General features: G+C 54.4%; 1 protein-coding gene across 1 annotated transcript in view; it reads right to left on the minus strand.

Annotated features, from left to right (window-relative positions):
- LOC147709860 (uncharacterized) overlaps positions 1 to 3,769 on the minus strand; it is a 124,416-nt gene extending 120,647 nt beyond the window's left edge. The window contains exon 1 of the mRNA XM_086928313.1: positions 3,698 to 3,769. The gene's annotated coding sequence lies outside the window, so the exon portion shown is untranslated. The remainder of the gene's footprint in view (positions 1 to 3,697) is intronic.
- Positions 3,770 to 7,083: the final 3,314 nt, after the last annotated feature.

A 7,083-nucleotide genomic window follows, 5' to 3' on the forward strand; every position in this document is an offset into this window, starting at 1 on the left:
AGGATGGATGGATGGAGGGGAAGGATGGATGGATGGATGGATGGATGGATGGATGGATGGATGGATGGATGGATGGATGGATGGATGGATGGATGGAGAGAAGGATGGATGGATGGATGGGTGATTGGTGGGTGAAAGGATGGCTGGATGGAGAGTCGGTGGGTGAAAGGATGGATGGATGATGAGTGGGTGGGTGAAAGGATGGATGGATGATGAGTGGGTGGGTGAAAGGATGGATGGATGAGTGGGTGGGTGGATAGTGGGTGGGTGAAAAGATGGATCAGTGGATTGGATGGTGAGTGGGTGAAAGGATGGATGAGTGGGTGGGTGGGTGGATGGATGGTTGGGTGGATGATGGGTGGGTGGATGGATGGTTGGGTGGATGATGGGTGGGTAGGTGGATGAGTGAAATGATGGATGGATTGATGGATTGATAAGTGCAAGGGTGAATGAATGGACGTATGAGTGAAAGGGTGGATGTAAGGATGGATGAGTGAGTGAAAGGGAGGGTAGATGGACAAAAGGATGAATAGATGTTTGAAGGAGTGAAATGATAGATGGATGAACGATAAGGTCAATGGATGGATTCATGAGTGGATGAGTAGATGGATGGATGGATGGATGGGTGGGTGGATGGAAGGAAGGATGGCTAAGTGAAAGGGTCGATGGAGAGAGAAAGGGAGGATGGATGGATGACTAAAATAGTGGATGGCTGGAAGGATTAGTAAGTGAAAGGATGGCTGGATTGGTGAAAGGTTAAATGGCTGAATGGATGAGTGAATGGATGGATGGGATGAAGAGTGGATGGATAAGTGTACAGATGGATAGGGTGAAAGGATGGATGGATGGATAATGGAGGATGAGTGAAAGGATCGATGAGGGGATGGATGAAGGGATGGATGAGTGAAATGATAGATGAAAGGATACATGATGGATAGGTTTGCAATTGGTTGAATATGTTTGGAAATGGCTGGGCTTACTTATATACTATTGCGCGACCTCTGATGTGTCTGTAAAACGTACCTATTGTCCTGAAGTTTTGTCCTGAATTTTGACCTCCTGTCCTAAATTTGTGTCCTGAATTTTGACCCTTTGTCCTGAATTGCTACACTCACCGTCCTGAATTTGCACCAATGCCAGTTGGTCACCCTACCTCCCAGGGCGGCCATGAAGTGTGATTTCTGATGCCGGGACCCATCTGCTGGTTTCATATTTAATGTATGTCCCTCTCTTCAGTCAGGGGGTCATTACAGGGCAAAGGCAGGCCAGGCTCAGGCGGGTCTCCTGTCTGCACCGAGTGCAATTTCTTCTTTGCAGCCCCTGATGGAGGGGGGAGGCTGGGGGGATAATTATGATGGAAGGGGTCAAAGGGCGCAGGGATGCCGCTCATCCCTCCACAATGGTCACAGCCCAGGACAATCCATGACCCTCCGATTTAAAATGAGTTAAACCAGGGTTTACGAGGTTACATTTGTTCAAGGTAAACCGGGGGCCCAATGGAGGTGCCCTGGGCTGGGGGGGGGGCAGCTTGAACCAGTCAGCACTGGCTGCTGCCCTAGGGGCAGTAAACTGGGTCCTGTACTGTGGTAATATGGACCGTGGCCTCTGTACTCCTGTAATGTGCGAGCACATCAACAAGCACGGCTGCTCCAAATGACGGCATAGAAAGAGCCATTTCACTGCTATAGGAAAGATATAGTACAAGTTCACGTACATCCTTCGAGCTTGGATGCTTTTATTGCACAACAGTGGTATTTAAAAAAAACATTTCACAGGGACTCGTGGGGCTTTCATCGCATAATTCTGGTGAGATTTCCTACATTCCGTTAATCAAAACCTTAAGATAAAAAAGTGCTTTCAAAAATATTGATTAAGTAATTCCCAGACTGTACCTAGTGCAAATGTTTTTATAACTATTTGTTAAAAGCACACAGGTGAGGTTACGGCTCAGCCAGTAGCTTCTTCACAATGTCTTCTCAGAAAGAATAAATGCGCGTCATCAAGAGGCCTCGAGGGGCCATCAATACTCCTCTCAGGCTCTGCAGGTGAACACACGGTGCACATGGACACGTAGACAGGCAGCAGGCGTGCCGCAGCCAAGGCTTGTTTATCGTCTGCCCCTCCCCCGTATCCAGGCAGCAGGCGTGCCGCAGCCAAGGCTTGTTTATCGTCTGCCCCTCCCCCGTATCCAGGCAGCAGGCGTGCCGCAGCCAAGGCTTGTTTATCGTCTGCTCCTCCCCCGGTGTCAGCTCAGGAGACCACGGACTCACATTCAACTCTTGTAATGAAACACACCGGGCGGAGGAGTTTACACCAATCAAAAGTCGGGGAACTGGTTTTCTACGATGCCAGAAGGATGGGCGAGTCGTGGCCCTCAGCCCCCCCCCCCCCCTCCTCTCCCCCTCCCGCCCCCCCCCCCCACACACACACTCACACTCTTCGACCACTACTTGTAAACCAGGGGCAAATCACGTGGTACACCCGGGGCCACACTCTTTGGGGGCCCTGGGGCCACTTTTCCATTTCAGCCCGAGCCCCCAGGGAGCGTCAGTCTGAGACCCCTCTGTAAGATCGGGAGTGAATGTCACTGTTAAATGAGACACTTGGACTGAACTCACAGGGCTCTAGGCGCTACAAGCACCGGATCAGAGACAAGGCCCTGGAAGGGATGGTTAAAAACAAAGCAAGTCTTAGTGCGGACGGTCTCTTTAACTACAATTAGAACAGTCTTTATGGACCCAGCGCCCGCGGATATTACTAAAAACATCACACTTCGGCTGGAACACGCAGCTGAAAACTGCATCAAGTACAAACACAGCCCCCCCCCGGTGAAAAGAACTCACCTGTCTGTGTCTGCCACGCACCCCACAATTCACCTGCCGCAGATCACACGGCGCGCTCACCTGCAGCAGATCACACGGCGCGCTCACCTCACACAGCACCACAACTCACCTGCAGCAGATCACACGGCGCGCTCACCTCACCTGCCGCAGATAACAAGGCGCGCTCACCTCACCTGCCGCAGATCACACGGCGCGCTCACCTCACCTGCCGCAGATCACACGGCGCGCTCACTTCACAGGGTCTGTGTCTCCCACCCAACATCTCACCTGCAGCAGATCACACGGCGCGCTCACCTCACCTGCAGCAGATCACACGGCGCGCTCACCTCACCTGCCTCAGATCACACGGCGCGCTCACCTCACTGCAGCAGATCACACGGCGCGCTCACCTCACCTGCCGCAGATCACACGGCGCGCTCACCTGCAGCAGATCACACGGCGCGCTCACCTGCAGCAGATCACACGGCGCGCTCACCTCACCTGCCGCAGATCACACGGCGCGCTCACCTCACCTGCCGCAGATCACACGGCGCGCTCACCTCACCTGCCGCAGATCACACGGCGCGCTCACTTCACAGGGTCTGTGTCTCCCACCCAACATCTCACCTGCAGCAGATCACACGGCGCGCTCACCTCACCTGCAGCAGATCACACGGCGCGCTCACCTCACCTGCAGCAGATCACACGGCGCGCTCACCTCACCTGCCGCAGATCACACGGCGCGCTCACCTCACCTGCCGCAGATAACAAGGCGCGCTCACCTCACCTGCTGCAGATCACACGGCGCGCTCACTTCACAGGGTCACTGTCTCCCACCCTACATCTCACCTGCAGAGATCACACTGCGCGCTCACCTCACACAGCACTTCCGGTTGAAAATAATCGAAGTGTCTGTCTGCCAACTACCCTCGCCATTACCAGTGACGCCAGCAGTGAGGCATGAGGGGTGGGGTGGGGGAGGGGCGTGGGTGTTGTCACCTGGGGACAGTTCCTGAACACCTTCCAGTCACCCCCAGCTGGAGGATAGAGAGTTGATGGTTACCCGCAGGCAGTGTGTGCGCAGGCAGTGTGTGCGCAGGCAGTGTTTACGCACAGGCAGTGTGTGCACAGGCAGTGTTTATCCACAGACAGTGTGTGCGCAGGCAGTGTTTATCCACAGGCAGTGTTTATCCACAGGCAGTGTTTACCCACAGGCAGTGTTTATCCACAGGCAGTGTTTACCCACAGGCAGTGTTTATCCACAGGCAGTGTTTACCCACAGGCAGTGTTTACCCACAGGCAGCGCCCTTCGGACAGCACAGGCTCAACGCAGCCACAGAACGTGGGGTTTGTATGTTGATGACACTCCTCCGAGATAAGTATGGTAAATATATATGGTTCTACATATATAAGGCGTGAGACAGGATAAGAGCAGCAGCGAAATCAAAGGTTACATGAGGAGCAGACAAGAGCTCATAATAAGAGTGAATCGAGCCTTCAGCCGTGCTGGGGCCCCCGTTCCTGGGGCAGGGGCCGGGCGGCCAGTCTGGATCCGGGGGCCCGACCAAGGCCATGAGCCGCTGCTGTGGCCCCCCAGGCAGAGGGTAACCCTCGAGGTCCCTGAGTCGAGTGCCTGCTGATGGGGGGTGCCACCGAGCCGCTTCTGTGGCCCCCCAGGCAGAGGGTAACCCTCGGGGTCCCTGAGTCGAGTGCCTGCTGATGGGGGGTGCACAGACAAGGCTCTGAGGTGTGGCGGAGGCATCACACCTCAACTTTAGGAGGCACAGACAAGGCTCTGAGGTGCGACGGAGGCATCACACCTCAACTTTGGGAGGAACAGACGAGGCTCTGAGGTGCGATGGAGACATCGCACCTAAACTTTAGGAGGCACAGACGAGGCTCTGAGGTGCGATGGAGGCATCGCACCTCAACATTGGGAGGCACAGACTAGGCTCTAAGGTGTGACGGAGGCATCGCACCTCAACTTCGTGAGGCACAGACAAGGCTCTGAGGTGTGACGGAGGCATCGCACCTCAACTTTAGGAGGCACAGACAAGGCTCTGAGGTGCGACGGAGGCATCACACCTCAACTTTGGGAGGAACAGACGAGGCTCTGAGGTGCGACGGAGGCATTGCACCTCAACTTTGGGAGGCACAGACGAGGCTCTGAGGTGTGACGGAGGCATCGCACCTCAACTTCGGGAGGCACAGACAAGGCTCTGAGGTGTGACGGATTCATCGCACCTCAACTTTGGAGGCACAGACGAGTCTCTGAGGTGTGACAGAGGCATCGCACCTCAACTTCGGGAGGCACAGACGAGGCTCTGAGGTGTGGCAGAGACATTGCACCTCAACTTTGGGAGGCACAGACGAGGCTCTGAGGTGTGACTGAGGTATCACACCTCAACTTTGGGAGGCGTAGACGAGGCTCTGAGGTTTGGCAGAGACATCGCACCTCAACTTTGGGAGGCACAGACAAGGCTCTGAGGTGTGGCAGAGACATCGCACCTCAACTTTGGGAGGCACAGACAAGGCTCTGAGGTGTGACGGGGGCATCGCACCTCAACTTTAGGAGGCGCAGACGAGGCTCTGAGGTGCGACCGAGACATCGCACCTCAACATTGGGAGGCACAGACAAGGCTCTGAGGTGCGACGGAGGCATCGCACCTCAACTTTGGGAGGCAAAGACGAGGCTCTGAGGTGTGACAGAGACATCGCACCTCAACATTGGGAGGCACAGACAACGCTCTAAGGTGTGACGGAGGCATCGCACCTCAACATTGGGAGGCACAGACGAGGTTCTGAGGTGTGACCGAGACATCGCACCTCAACATTGGGAGGCACAGACGAGGTTCTGAGGTGTGACCGAGACATCGCACCTCAACTTTGGGAGGCACAGACGAGGCTCTGAGGTGTGACAGAGACATCGCACCTCAACTTTGGGAGGCACAGACGAGGCTCTGAGGTGCGATGGAGGCATCGCACCTCAACATTGGGAGGCACAGACGAGGCTCTGAGGTGTGACGGAGGCATCATACCTCAACTTCAGGTGGCACAGACGAGGCTCTGAGGTGTGAAGGAGGCTGTAACTCAAGCGGTACGGTGCCTGGGTGGGTGACCTGAGAGTGACCCTGACATAGCATTGTCTGGAGGGTGGGCCCTGTGGGGTGGGTTGAGGCATCAATGGGTGTGACTCACAGTCGATGGACAGTTATGTCCGGAGGCAAACTGCAGCGGCATCCCTTTGATCTGAATTAAACCTGGGGCAGACGAATGCTCAGGCACAAACTCGTCATGCCGCGTGCCACGAGGGCATTGTGATGGGTGAAGGGCAGTGCGTTTAATGCTGTTGATCTGATACTTTGCTGCATGGCCGTGTTAGTGCTTGTGCCAACACGGGTGATCACACTTTGTCTTCATTTATTCCTGGATGGAATGCTGCCACTGCACAGATGGAGCACAGCTTGAATCTACTGAAGTCAGGAGGGCGCGGCGAGAAGGGATGAACCTTCCTCTCAGTTGGGGTTATGACTTGTGATTAGGAGGTGGAAGGGCTGGTTGCAGATGCTTATCAATCTCTAATACCAAAGGACACAAACTCACATGGCATAAGTTACTAAAGACGTGGTAGAGCGCACCGTGACCCCTGTCTGCTGCTCTTCCCAGGTTCTCATAAAGGCACCGTGCGGCTCCCTGGTTTATATCTGGAGGTTTCTTTCGGCAAATGCTTCTTAAGTGTAAGCCTCAATATTGGCTTAAAACAGAGATTGGAAGGGACATCCTATGCAGCCTGCTCACATACTGGCAGGTCTGCTCAGCTTTTCTTCCTTCCGAGGTCGATAAAATAAGTACTCTTGAGTTTTTTTCAAGGAACATCGGTACTCGGTGCCAGGACACCCTCCAGGTGATCGTGCTCATAAGCACACCTTATAATTAGCACAGCAGCAGCAATAGCTACAGGCTCGTCAACAGCTCCCCTGATTGGCCATCACTCCCCACTGTGGTTGAGGACAGCAGCGCACACAGATATTTTTTTTGTGTGTTTTTATTGCACATATAGGTAGTTTAAGGTTACACAGCTTTTGGCCTACAACCCCCCCGGTCCGGCCGCGTCACAGGTATTAAAGTCAACTCCACTTCATACAGTACACAGCCTGGTGGCCGACAACCCGGTGGTCCGGCGGCGCAGTGTGGATTTCGTGTTCTCATTATCTAGTATTGATCAGAAGTGCCGGCGACCTCTAATATTCAAGTGCGTTTT

Source organism: Lissotriton vulgaris, chromosome 6 (assembly GCF_964263255.1).
Source record: "Lissotriton vulgaris chromosome 6, aLisVul1.2, whole genome shotgun sequence".
NCBI lineage: Eukaryota > Metazoa > Chordata > Amphibia > Caudata > Salamandridae > Lissotriton > Lissotriton vulgaris.